Source organism: Quercus suber, unplaced genomic scaffold, assembly GCF_002906115.3.
Source record: "Quercus suber isolate HL8 unplaced genomic scaffold, Cork oak 2.0 scaffold_175, whole genome shotgun sequence".
NCBI lineage: Eukaryota > Viridiplantae > Streptophyta > Magnoliopsida > Fagales > Fagaceae > Quercus > Quercus suber.
In genome coordinates this window covers 768,031-780,756 of record NW_027069635.1, presented here as the reverse complement: position 1 = coordinate 780,756, position 12,726 = coordinate 768,031, and the positions used below count along the sequence as shown (strand labels likewise).

The 12,726-nt window shown below is 40.0% G+C and overlaps 1 pseudogene; it reads right to left on the bottom strand.

The window, feature by feature from the left end:
* Positions 1 to 240: 240 nt before the first annotated feature.
* On the bottom strand, positions 241 to 7,013 carry LOC112029839 (silicon efflux transporter LSI2-like; annotated as a pseudogene).
* Between the last annotated feature and the right edge of the window lie 5,713 nt (positions 7,014 to 12,726).

Genomic DNA, 12,726 nt, shown 5'->3' with positions numbered 1-12,726 from the left:
ACCAACAACATCATTACATTCTTGAATCTTGGTTTCTCTACCATTGACTAAGTATCTATAGACTATATAGCTACTGACACTATGGGTACAGGTAAAAGGATTCGTGAACAAGCAGTTATTCATTTATTTTGGGAAAAAAATAAAAACATTTGAGAACTTCCAACAGAAACTGCTCCTCCAAAATGCTACCTTCCAAATTATCCAGGTCACTGTCACTTTTCTGAGTGCTTTTCCCAGATTCTAAAAGTTGTCCACCCAAATCAGTGTATTGGCGGGTACGTACGTACTACTACTACTATGGATAAGTGTCAAACCAATTGCAGTGACTATGAGTGTGAAGGGGACCCCAAATTTGAGATGTTTCCAAAAAGATAAGTTGTAGGTAAGGTGTGGAGCACGGCTAGCTTGCTCACACACTATCAAGTTGGCAGTTGAGCCCGGTAGCGATAGGTTCCCAGCCACTGTGCTAACCCAAGATAACATGAGCCAAGCCTTATGGTCGTAGCTTAAAGAAATTGCACCTGCTGCTGCTGCCACCCGTGCTCCAAGCAACAGAACTGAGATAATGTTAAATTTGTTAAGAGCATTTGAGAGGCAAAAATGCTAAAAGCTAAATTTTAGCACCAATACACAAAAAAACCCACTCCATCAAAGATTTCAAATGTCAAAAATTTTGACATATAGCTACAGTGAGCTATTATCAATAACAGCTCACTGTAGTACAAATCTTAAATCAAAAATTATTTTTTTATTCCCAACGGTAACTTGTGTCTTTCTTTTTTATTTTTCTATTCTTTCTTCTTTCTTCTCTCTCCTCTCTCCTCTCTCACTTTCCTCTTTAGTCTTCTCTTTTACCAGTAGCTTTTGTTCCTCTTGGGTTCACGGTTTGAGCTCCACTTCGCCAAACGCCACTGGACATGAAATTCACTTCGCCTTCAGAGTGTTACCACCGATATGGAGGTAGAGCTTGGGTTATTTGATTTTGTGGGTCTGGGTTCATGAGTCTAGGTTTTGTGGTTTGATTTCATGGGTCTGGGTTCTATGTTTTGATTTCTGCGGGGTGATTTGATTTTGTGACTTGGTGGGTTTGTGGGTCTCTGACTAGCGTGGGCATTGGCGTTGAGGGGAGGTCGGCGTGGGTCATCGGCTAAGAGTTCGGTGTAGGTCATTGAGTTGATCGGCGTGCATCTCTGATCGGCGTGGTGGTCATTGGAATTGTGGTTTGGTTGTGATTGTGATCGGCATGGGTCTAGATTGTGGGTTTGTGATTTGGAATTCTGATTGGTTGGGTCTGGGTTGTGGGTTTGTGATTTGGAATTGTGATCGGTAGGTGGTTTTATTTTATTTTTGTTTTTGATGGTGGTGGCTGGCAACGGCTAGCCGTGGGTGTGGCCATGTGGGTTTGCAAAGAAAGTGGTGGGTTTTTAGAGAAAGGCAAAGACACAGATACAAGAAAGAGAAAAGAAAGAAACATACAGAGAATAAAAAATAATATTTAAATGAAGCACTAAAAAAAAAATTGAATCTTTGATGTACTATGTATTCTAAAATGAGGTGTTAAAAGCTAAAAAATAGTATTTTGAGATGGTAAATGCTAAAAGTCTTGCCTCCCTTGATGGGAATGCTCTAAGACATTTATCTAGGTTTAGTATACTATAGTACTACATATATTGGTGCTGTAAGTATAGCTAGTACTACACTCTAGGGATATATAGGGGTTAGTTTATAGATAGTTTAGTATTAGTCTCTCTCTCTCTCTCTCTCTCTCTCTCTCTCTCTCTCTCTCTCTCTCTCTCTCTCTCTCTGTATAAGTATATATAGATGCAACCTCTTGTTGTAGAGAATACGATTGTGTCTAGTGTCTTTTTGCAACAAGTTTCACCTTGTTATTGATGTAAACCTTTAAAGTTGAACTTGAATCACATTAATTTAGCATCCACTCTTTATTCTCTCTTTTCTCTCATATAATCTGAACAACAATTTTAATAAGCATGATGATGAGGTTAAAAGCAATGGTAAAACTGTATAATGTGTTTTTTTTTTTTTTGGTTCGCTAAATATTTTTGATGTTATATGCAATAGTAATGCAAATCATACTTTAAATAAACAAGAAAAAACCCATTATTAAGAAGAACTCGTTTACCTCCGTTATTTTATGTTAATATTCACAAATGATATGAAAATGTCCACATTTTAACATATAAAAGTTGATGTAAAAAACGAGTGTAAGAGTATCATTGCTTTATTAAGAACTTGTTTTCTAGCACACTATGAATGTAATGTTGGGTGCATAAAGCACATGGTCCAGCCCACAAAGTAAAAGCCCACATATGGGTTTGTATTTTTATTTCGTGCCCAACTAGTATTCCTAATTCAAGTGGATTTTGTATTTGTGTGATACAAGGATGGGGTGGCGGCTAGGGTTATTTAGATAAGGATTATATGTGATTGTTTTTGGTGTGCCACACAGTGAAAAAAAGAAAAAGGAAATAGGGAGCCGCATATTGAAGAATAGAGAAAAAGGTTGTCGTCTTTGAGAGAGATAATTAGTGTGTGTGTGTGTGTGAGAGCAAAGAAAAACAAGAGATATTTTTCTTTGGCTGTGAGACATTCACAAAAAATTATTTTAATTGATTTGATAATAGTGAAATTATCCGGAGTTTGTCCCGTGGTTTTTCCCTTCAAAGAAAAAGGGGTTTTCACGTAAATATTTGTGTTCTTGTATGTGATTACTATTTTGGATTGCTAATATTTGTGATAATATTATTTGGGACTCAACATGTGGTATCAGAGCCAGGTTAGAGTGGAAGCGGTGGCTGGAGAAGAAGGCAAGGGTTCAAGAATTGAGAAATTTGATGGAACAAACTTCGCGTATCGAAGGATGCAGATTGAAGATTATCTCTATGGGAAGAAATTGCATCTACCTCTTTTGGAGACAAAACCTGAAACTATGAAGGATGAAGACTAAAACCTACTTGATAGGCAAGCATTGGGAGTTATTCGATTAACTCCGTCAAGATCAGTTGCACATAATGTTGTGAAAGAAAATACTATAGTGGATTTGATGAAGGCTTTGTCTAGCATGTATCAAAAATTGCCGGCTAACAATAAGGTGAATCTGATAAAGAAGTTATTTAATCTAAAGAAGGCAAAAAGCACTCTTGTAGAACAGCATTTGAATGAGTTCAATACAATTACAAATCAATTATCCATGGTGGTAATTGAATTTGATAATGAGGTTCGTGCATTGATACTTTTGGCTTCTTTACCAAACAGTTGGGAAGCCATGAGAATGACGATAAGTAATTCTACAGAGAAAAGCAAACTCAAACATGATGATATTCGAGATTTGATTTTAAGTGAAGAGGTTCACAGGAGAGATGCAAATATAGACAATGCACAAGATCAAGCTTTTGTCACGAAGAACATGAGTAGAGGTAGAAGCAGAGGACCTAATGATCAGAAATTTAATGGTAGGTTACAATCAAGAGATAGATCTTAGTTCAAGGAAGAGAATGCTTCCATTGTGGGAAAATGGGTTACTTAAGAAGAGATTGTTGGCATTGGAATAAGGAACAAAATAAAGGAAAATATGAAAAGAATAATAGTGAGAAAAATACTACAGCTGCTATGATTGATGAGGATGTTGTGGTGCTCTCTATTGAAGAGAAAAAGTGTGAGCATGTTGCTAATAATGATGTTGAGTGGGTTGTTAATTCTGCACCCTCCCACCATATTATCCCTACGAAGGGGTTGTTCACCACAAACAAAGCAGGAGACTTTGGTACAGTGAAGATGGGTAATTCTAATTACTCAAAAATTGTGGGAATTGGTGATGTGTGCATTAAAACCAATGTTGGTAGCACCATGATGTTAATGTGCGACATGTTCCAGATTTAAGGATGAATGTGTTTTCTACATTGGCTATGGATCAAGCGATTTATTATAACTACCTTGGTAATGGAAGATGAAAACTTACTAAGGGGTCATTGGTTGTTGCAAGAGGACATGTATGTTGCAGTTTGTATATGACTCAAGTGAAGACCTGTAAGAAGAAGTTCAATGAGATTAAAATTTTGAGAAGACTCCAAAGATGAGTGTTAAGATTAATGGTGTTGAAACCAAAAGGGTGAAATTCTCATTGCCTAATAGTGCTTCAGAAGAAGAAGTGGTAGGTGATGAAAATTATGAAGATGCTAAGGCTACATGGGATGATGATGAAGTGTAAGATCATATATGTCTTGAGCAAGGGGAGCAATATTTTCCACTAGAGATTGTTGAACATCACGAGAAGAAGACTACTGGAGAACATTGAATTGTTAGCTTCAAGAATAATTGGGCTTTTGATGAGGGGGAGCCAAGGGATTGGATTAAAGAAATCCAAGATGAGATTAATTATTTGAGAATGAAAGGGATTGTCGTTGATGAGATGTTCTCAGTGTTGGTGAAGATAATGAAGAAGGTCAAGCTTGAAGTCGGCTTGACCGACATGGATCTAAACTGAAGAGCAAGATTGAAGATCTCCTCCCATTGGTGGGTTGGAGGGGGAGATTGTTGGGTGCATAAAGCCCATGGTCCAGCCCACAAAGTAAAAACCCAGAAATGGGTTTGTATTTTAATTTCATGGCCAACTAGTATTCCTAGTTCAAGTGGATTTTGTATTTGTGTGATACAAGGATGGTGTGGCGGCTATGGTTATTTAGATAAGGATTATATGTGATTGTTTTTGGTGTGCTGCACAATGAAAAAAAGAAAAAAGAAATAGGGGGCCACATATTGAAGAATAGAGAAAAAGGATTGTTGTCTTTGAGAGAGATAATTAGTGTGTGTATGAGAGTAAAGAAAAACAAGAGAGATTTTTCTTTAGCCATGAAACAAGAGAGACATTCACAAAAAATTATTGTAATTGATTTGATAATAGTGAAATTATTTGGAGTTTGTCCCATGGTTTTTCCCTTCAAAGAGAAAGAGTTTTTCACGTAAATATTTGTGTTCTTGTATGTGATTGCTATTTTGGATTGCTAATATTTATAATAATATTATTTGGAACCCAACATATAATCACCGAAAATTCAAAAATGCCCAATCAAATAATAAATTATGCTCTGCTCAACACTCATCATTTACCCCATTCTTTTCAATGGTTGAGATGAGGAGGTTATATATTATAGAAAGTTAAGGAAAGTGTTAATGTTATTATTAATTTTATCACGAAAGGTTTATAGATTAACATAACAATGAATATGATTGATGCCGCTTTAACAATATATTAAATGTCTAAATTACTTGTCATTGGTGACATATGAGATTATGAAACAAAATTTGTAGCATCTCTCTATCATCACTCAAAAAGCTACTTGACAAATGAAAGAACAATATAAAAAAGGGAGACATGAACTAGAAAAGAGAGACATGAGCGTACTCGTTGGTAGATTTGAAACCAAATTTGACAAGACAAGGATGACAAGGGCTAGAACAGCTATCCCACTGACACGATTAATCCCTGCATAGGGCTCCATGAGGTCCCATAGAGAACTTGGAATTCCAGTTTTGTCAAAGCCCTCAACCGTGATAAACATTCCACAAAAGAAAATTAGAAGGGAATATGAAACCTGCTCAAGGCGGTACATAAGGACAGAATTAATTATAATATAAATCCCAAATTACATAGTAATATTAGAAATTCAGAAATGACTAATGCACACAGCTAAGTGTACACATAGAACGCATAGCGCTGCAAATTGTAGCTGTGTGTACACTACTATAGAGTTCGTGTAATAGACACTACCATTACAAATTTATTGTATAAATTTAAAAAATTGATGAGATAAATAAATAAAAAGTTAATTAAAGGTAGTGTCTATTACACACACCTACTTACACATTGTACACACATCTTTTTTTTAAACTAATCACGACCTCAAGTCAAGATTTTAGACATTTCCTAAATTTGTAATAGGTAAGAGTCTTTATCCAACTAGCGGTCAACATTACCTTTTCTAGGCATGGCTGAGCATCCTTGAAATCAAGAACAATAAGAGCTAGTGCAGCAGCAATTGCAGTCCAAGACATGTTCTCACCCATAGGTAAAGAAATCAGCATTCCTAATGTAATAAGATAAACATAAAATGTCCAAAATATCATTCTCCATCTCAATGATGCATTTGAACTCCTTATAGATTCCGAGGCACCATTTTGAACTATAGGTCTTTCACTCTCACTTGAACGAACTAGGCTTCTAAGAGTTACAAAATATGACGAGTCCACAGTGGCACTCAGGGAGCCATTCGTATTTCCATTGCTCAAATGTGACATTGTGTCTGGTGAAAACCTGTGAGACCTCACTGCATCCTCAGCAACAACTTCTGCGGCAGTATCTTCTTCTTCCTTGCACCCAGATAATAAACTTCAATACATGCATACAAGAATGATAGAATTCACAAGAACCCCCACGTGCACAGCAGGAAGCATCCCCATGAAAAAATCTAGAAAGGAAATATTACTCTGAAAAGCTATAAAGAGGTTTTGGGGGTTGCCAACTGGAGTTGCTGAAGACCCAATATTGGCACTTGAGGCAAGGGCAAGTAAGAATGGAAGCGGTGGGAGATTAGGTTGCCTTGCAACTTTGAGTACAAACTCTGTTAAAACCATACATGAGGTATCATTGGTGAAAAGAGCACTTGAAATGGCAGATATTACGCAGATTCTACAAAGTAAGTCCTTTGCACCAAGCAATTCCATGAGAGCAACCTCCCCAAGTACTTAAATGCATCTGCTTTCTCAAGATAGACACTAACAACCATTGTCCCAAAGAGAAGACCAAGGATAGAGAGATCTATTGAATCATATGCTTCATCTGCAGATATGACTTGAAAAAGGACCATAAGCATAGCCCCCAGAAGGGACCCTGCAGTCCTCCCAATGGGTAGAAATGGTACAGCAGGGAAAACCGCCAATATCCAGAAAATTGCAAACCCAATTGAGCCTAGAATCACTTTCACTAGAATAGCCATTGCCATTGAGCTAGCAACTTAATAAGCTATATATTATACAAAACTTGACAGGTCCAAAATATTACTATAATAAAAATGCATGGCTTATATATCCCATAACACTTCTGTGGTAAGACTTTTTATGGATCATCTCTTTCAAACCCTACAATCAAACCCTATAAAAGTGAGAGCTTTGTAAATTGAACACTACAGCATTTTTTTTTTTTATAGCTTTAGTGGTATGGTAATGTCCTGATGAACCAGGAAAAAAAAAAAAAAAATCCAACATTAGTACTATACAAAAATTCAGCTTAAAAGTGCTATAACATATTCAAGGCAACATAGTGAAATTGAAAACAGTCCAGTGACTTACGATTAAGAAAAAGCAACCAAATATGTAGCTCTAGTGCAATATGGGGGTTAAATCACAGACAATGTTTTTGCAGATGCTAGCTGAAAAGATGACCACAAAATGAATATCATTATCACAGAAACCGAAGAGAAAGATATACGGTATGCTAACGAGTATTAAATTTTTATTTTTGTCGTTTGTTTTTTCTCAAAAATAAATAAGAATTTTACTAGGCACACATTAATTTTCATTTTTAATTTTTTTTTTTGAGAATTGAAAAAGTAATGACAGTTTTTTTAATTTCCAAAAATATATTTCTAAAAATAGAAAGTTTAATGTATACCCTAATAACACACATTAACCGGGCCCTTTAAAATGCTTTTGGTGGCTATCTGTTTCATTAGTTGCAAAAAGTTTAATAGAATATGGCTATCTGAATATTCTGGAAAGCTTCCTTCTCGTGTGGTGATGGAGATATATTAGTCTTTACTGTTAATGATTCAACTGTCATTGTCTTGTTAAATAGTGCTTTCATGATTCATTTTATGGTCATTGTCATTGCAATAGATACAAGAACCTAACCGCACCTTTTCAGGGTGTACTATTGCAATGTCGTTACAAGGGGTCATTTTATTTATTGGGTCCGGTTAAAATACATTCTATTAAACTTTTTGCAACTAATGAAACAGATAGCCACCAAAAGCATTTTAAAAAATAAAATAAAATAAACAACCTGAGTACACACTAATACACTATTTTTTTTTTTTGCTAACCACACACTAATACACTATAGCTATTAGCTATAGCATAGAATGATAGTTGAACATTGGTTACTTTTTTTTGTCTACATCTACCAAAATAATAATATCAAGATATGTGACTTCCATAGCCATCACAGTGAAGTCTCAACCGTAAAACCCACATCCAAAATTTCATCGTTGGACAGATATATATAATCTGAGTACACACTAATACACTATAGCTATTAGCTATAGCATAGAATGATAGTTGAACATTGGTTATGATGAATCAAGAAAATTCATCAATGAGTCGCACGATGCTCCTTTCGCTTCGTATATTAACCTGCACGAAACAAAAGAGAAAACCTATCGAAGGACACCGGTGTGGTGCCGGCCAAACACCCTCCGAAGGTTAATTCAGAAAATATTCTCACAACTCTAGAGTGCTAGAGAGGGGTTAATTATGCGTACCTTGGCTTGTGAGGGTATTGGGACTTTTATAGTAGCATAAGGTTGACATCCCTTTCTTGGCGCGGAAGTCTTTTCCTTATAGGACTCTCCTTGTAGAATCCTAAACGTGATGAATAAATCTCCTCCTTATGCGGAAGATCTTTACCAAATATATAAGATTTCCGGAGTCCTACTAGCGCAAGGACTCTATTTGGGCCCTTATGAGAGTGGGTCAAAATATCCCCCATGAGGGGCCCAACAGGCCCATGGACAACTAGCCCACCTTCCTTCACTCTGTCCATATCCGGCCCGTTCACATCAGGTCCGTCCATTGGAGGCCCGTGCAAATGACGGATCCGTTTATTCGGGCGTCCGCGGACCATATTCGGTCCGTTCAGTCACATAAGACATTCCAAGGTATTTTGTCCTTTTCAGTTGCCCCCTCACCCGATGGGTCCGTCAAGAATAATGAACGGACCCATGGGGTGACGGATCTAAAACTCGGTCAGCATACAGGACACCTATGTCCGTAAATTTTCATCCGTACACTGCTGGATCAGGAGCTGATGCATTAATGTGTGTGCCAAGTGTCATCCTGTCAATGGCTGTTGTTTTGGAACGAGGCGTCGCTTCGTCTTCCGTGCACTTCTATTATAAATATCAGTCCTCCGCCCTTCATTTCCCCACTTGTTGCTAGAAGAGATTGTCAGAGCGAGTCCGTCACGTCTGTCAGAGAACAATCCGTTCACTCACGCATCCTCGCCCGTCACATCTTGCTCCAAGCTTCTGTGAGTTATTTTATATCCGTCCTTTCTTTTTCCTTTGCTCTTATTTGTACTTCATGTGTCCGTCGTTATTTCCAACCCCGTCAAAGTCTTAGGTTTTGTCATTACATGTAGGCCATGTCTAGTGCGTCAAGTAACCAGTCGGTCGTTCCCGATGGGGCGGATTACGAAGGGGTATACCCGTCAGGTCCCAAAGACCACGACGTCCCGAGCGAGAGTAGTCCGTCTCATCTTCCTCGTCCTCAACACATGAAGGCCTGGAGATGATCGAAGTCCAAGAGGTATCAGACGACGAAGAGCAACTAGTGAGGTCCGTCGTGGGGGTTGATGGACTTAGGGAGTTCGTCTTGCCCCCAGAGTGGACGGTTCACGCCTTTACGTCAACATCAAGGAGGGCACTTCAATACCCTTAGGGACCGCTACCAAATTCCAGACCACATCCCACTCCGTCTACGTATAAGTCAGAAAAATGTTATTACGAAGGAGTTGACGAAGTGGGTGTGTACGAGCAAGTGCTTAAGGCTGGTCTGAGGTTCCCGTTGAGTTCGCTACATCGCGAACTCTTAAACTATTTAGGCATCTCCGTCAGCCAGGTGTCCCCCAACGCCTGGAGAGTCTTTATCGCCATGGAGGTCCTATACGGAGCCATGTCGGACGGAGCGAGGAGGCTTTCAATAAAAGAGTTCCTCCATTGCTACCGTCCGGACGAAATCGACAAGTCGAGGGGCATGTACAACTTTGTCCCTAGGAGTCCCGTCCTGAAGGTCATTTATGAAACCCCGGACTCAAATAGGGACTGGAGAGTCGTTACTTTTTTATGGAAGGAGAGGACTGGATGTGTCATCCAGGGGAGACGGACTTCATGCCCGTCGACACAGTTTGGGGCATTTTAAACTCATCTGGTATGGTCCGTCATAAATCACTCCGTACATCTATGTAATTTGTAATGTTTCTAACCTCCGTCTTCTATGGTGCAGTTCGACAGCGTCCCCAAATTACACTTGAGGAATTCAGTTTCCTTGAGAGAATTTTTTCCAAGACAACACCAGAGGAGAGGACGTGGGCCAAGCTCGTCAACCTCAATACTATCCACTGGTATTGTACGGTCCCGAGCCCACCCCGGCGGCTTTAAAGTACGAGAAACAGACTCGTCTGCGTAAGTCCGTCTACCCTCATGACCTTTTTTTTTTGTATCATTATTATTGTTCCTTAGTCCGTCATCCTTTTTCAGAGATGGAGGATGCGAAGAGACGAGCAGCCATAAGACTTCAAGCTGCGAAGAACAAGCAGGCAAGGACGGACCCCATGGGGACGGGCTCCAGTAAGCCATCTTTAAAGCGGAAGCTGCCCGTGAAAAGCGACCGTCCACCTAAGCAGCCCAAGGTCCCCTTGGACCCGGTCTTCGGCTTGATGGCTGAGGGGAGTAAGTCAGTTACTCCGGCCAAGCATGGCAAAGGCAAGGGGCTGATGACGGGTCAGCCAGGCGAGCAGAAAAAACCACCCATCTTATTCGCGAGGATTCCAAGTATGCCTTGGAGAAGCTGTCGTCGATCATTACTACCGACGACTACGAGGATCTTGGGAATCACTCGACGGAGGCGATGGGGGAGACGGGCCTCTTCAGCATTGCCCAGGTAATTATTCCGTCGTCCTTAGTCCATCTGTTCATCATTTTTTAACTTATATTTTGCTTACTCATTTTCGTTGTCCCTCAGGCTATGATCATGATGAAAGGCCTTATGGGACGGTGTCTCAACCACGAGACGACCATTGGCCGGATTCGTGAGAAGGCTAAGGTGACGGAGGAGGAGCTGCTCGACCTGAAGGCCTGGAAGGTCACTCAGGAAAAGAAGCTGAGGATGGCCGAGACGGCCTGGGATGAGGCCGTTCAGCTGGTGCAAAGTCTGAAGAAAGACTTGGTGGACAAAGACAATGAAGTCCGTCATGCCAAGGAGGACGCCGTACGCGAGTACCGTGACTCCAAGAGGTTATCGCGGAGCTGAGTCTGGTTTATAACGACGGGTTCGATGATGCCCTCCGTCAGGTGAGGAGGTTGTACCCAGAGTTAGACTTGTCCACCGTCACCGTCTTTGCCCCCGAGCCGTCCACTGCCCAGCCTGCTCAGTCGGAGGATACTGACGCTCTCTTTGATGAGGATGGCCTTGTCCGCGAAGCTCCAATGGATCACACTGCTGCGGACAGCAAGGCTAAAGACGTTGGGGACCGTCCAGATGAAGAGGGAGACGGAGCTTGATTATGTTAATTTACTTTGTAATAACTTAGTTTTTTTTTTTTTTTTTTTTTTATTGTAAGTGTGGAACAATTTTTAACACCCGTCATGTTTTATGGGGTTTATATATACATTGACCGTTCAGCAGGTTTATTTTAGGCTGGGTCCGTTGACCTTCTATTTTATCTTTGTGGAATGCATGTCTTTATTTTTAACGTATATTTTCATTCTTAAGTAAGCTTCGTCCTGCTTATTATGGTGTGCTCCTTCCATTACTTGCCGTCATCTCTTTGGATGATTTGTATGACTTGGAAATATTATTTGCTTTTGAATGGTCCGTTAATTATTGAACATGTCCGTCATGCATAATTGAACCCTACCCGTTGGGTCGACTGATTGTCGTACCAGTCCGTCGGGTATCTTATTTAATTCCCTTTTGGGGTCCGTCCAACTAGTGGTCGTTATCCTGGGTTGGACAAAATACCTTGGAATGTCTTATGTGACTGAACGGACCGAATATGGTCCGCGGACGCCCGAATAAACGGATCCGTCATTTGCACGGGCCTCCAATGGACGGACCTGATGTGAACGGGCCGGATATGGACGGAGTGAAGGAAGGTGGGCTAGTTGTCCATGGGCCTGTTGGGCCCCTAATGGGGGATGTTTTGACCCACTCTCATAAGGGCCCAAATAGAGTCCTTGCGCTAGTAGGACTCTGGAAATCTTATATATTTGGTAAAGATCTTCCCCATAAGGAGGAGATTTATTCATCACGTTTAGGATTCTACAAGGAGAGTCCTATAAGGAAAAGACTTCCGCGCCAAGAAAGGGATGTCAACCTCATGCCACTGTAAAAGCCCCAATACCCTCACAAGCCAAGATACACATAATTAACCCCTCTCTAGCACTCTAGAGTTGTGAGAATACTTTCTGACTTAACCTTCGGAGGGTGTTTGGCTAGCACCACACCAGTGTCCTTCGATAGGTTTTCTCTTTTGTTTCGTGTAGGTTAATATACGAAGCGAAAGGAGCATCGTGCGACTCATTGGTGGATTTTCTTGATTCATCACATTACAATTTATATTAGTGGAATCTAGAATTAATAGATCAAATATTCTTAAAAATTAAATTCTAAATGGCGGCGAACGTAAGCGTCTTGGTGAGCACGGAGGCGTCG